This window comes from Mandrillus leucophaeus, unplaced genomic scaffold (genome assembly GCF_000951045.1).
Source record: "Mandrillus leucophaeus isolate KB7577 unplaced genomic scaffold, Mleu.le_1.0 Scaffold200, whole genome shotgun sequence".
In the NCBI taxonomy this organism is placed as follows: domain Eukaryota; kingdom Metazoa; phylum Chordata; class Mammalia; order Primates; family Cercopithecidae; genus Mandrillus; species Mandrillus leucophaeus.
Window position 1 is genome coordinate 22,322 of NW_012102033.1, and position 1,304 is coordinate 23,625.

General features: G+C 49.7%; 1 protein-coding gene across 1 annotated transcript in view; it reads right to left on the reverse strand.

The window, feature by feature from the left end:
• RPS11 (ribosomal protein S11) overlaps positions 1-1,304 on the reverse strand; it is a 17,918-nt gene that overhangs the window by 167 nt on the left and 16,447 nt on the right. The window lies entirely within an intron of this gene.

Genomic DNA, 1,304 nt, shown 5'->3' on the forward strand with positions numbered 1-1,304 from the left:
TCTAGATCTCCTGACCTCGTGATCCGCCTGCCTCGGCCTCCCAAGTGCTAGGATTACAGGCGTAAGCCAACATGCCCGCCCCATGCCTGGCTAATTTTTAAAAAATTTCTTGGCCAGGCATGGTGGCTCACACCTGTAATCCCAGCACTTTGGGATCTCAGCACTCCAGGATGAGTAACAGAGTGAGACGCTGTCTCAAAAACAAAAAGTTCTTGTTAACTCAGAGTCTCCCTATGTTGCCCCCTCTGGACTCGAACTCCTGGACTCAAGCCAGTCCTCCCACTTCAAATGGTTGGGGTTACAGGTGTGAGCCACCACATCATGCAAGAGTTTTTTTTTTTTTTTTTTGAGACGCAGTTTCAGTCTTGCCCCCAGGCTGGAGTGCAATGGCGAGATCTCGGCTCCCTGCAACCTCGGCCTCCCGGATTCAAGTGATTCTCCGGCGTCAGCCTCCTGACTAGCTGGGATTACAGGTGCCCACTGGCACGTCCAGCTAATTTTTGTATTTTTAGTCGAGATGAAGTTTAACCATGTTGGCCAGGCTGATCTCAAACTCCTGGCCTCAAGTGATCCTCCTGCCTTGGCCTCCCAAAATGCTGGGATTACAGGCATGAGCCACCGCTCCTGGGCAAGAGTTCTTTATATCAGGATACAAGACCTTCAAATAGAGATGACTTATATTTTCTCCTAGTCTGTGACTTGTCTTTCCTGATGGTGTCTTCTCAAAATCTTAAAAATTTTTAGCTGGGTGCGGTGGCTCACGCCTATAATCCTAGCTAGCACTTTGGGACGCTGAGGCGGGCGGATCACAAGGTCAAGAGATCGAGACCATCCTGGCCCAAATGGTGAAACCCCATCTCTACTAAAAATACAAAACTTAGCTGGGTGTGTTGGTACGTGCCTGCGGTCCCAGCTACTAGAGAGGCTGAGGCAGGAGGATCACTTGTACTCAGAAGGCAGAGGTTGTAGCGAGCCAAGATCATGTGAGACTCCGTCTCAAAAAAAAAAAAAAATCTTAAGTTTTTTAAAGCCCACTTTCCCATTTGCTAACGGATCATGCTTTTGGAGGGTAATTGTACTATTTCACATGGAGTTTGTGAAGTTTAAGATTATGCTTTAAAGCCGGAGCTGGCCGGGCGCGGTGGCTCAAGCCTGTAATCCCAGCACTTTGGGAGGCCGAGACGGGCGGATCACGAGGTCAGGAGACCGAGACCATCCTGGCTAACACGGTGAAACCCCGTCTCCACTATAAAATACAAAAAACTAGCCAGGCGAGGTGGCGGGCGCCTGTAGTCCCAGCTACT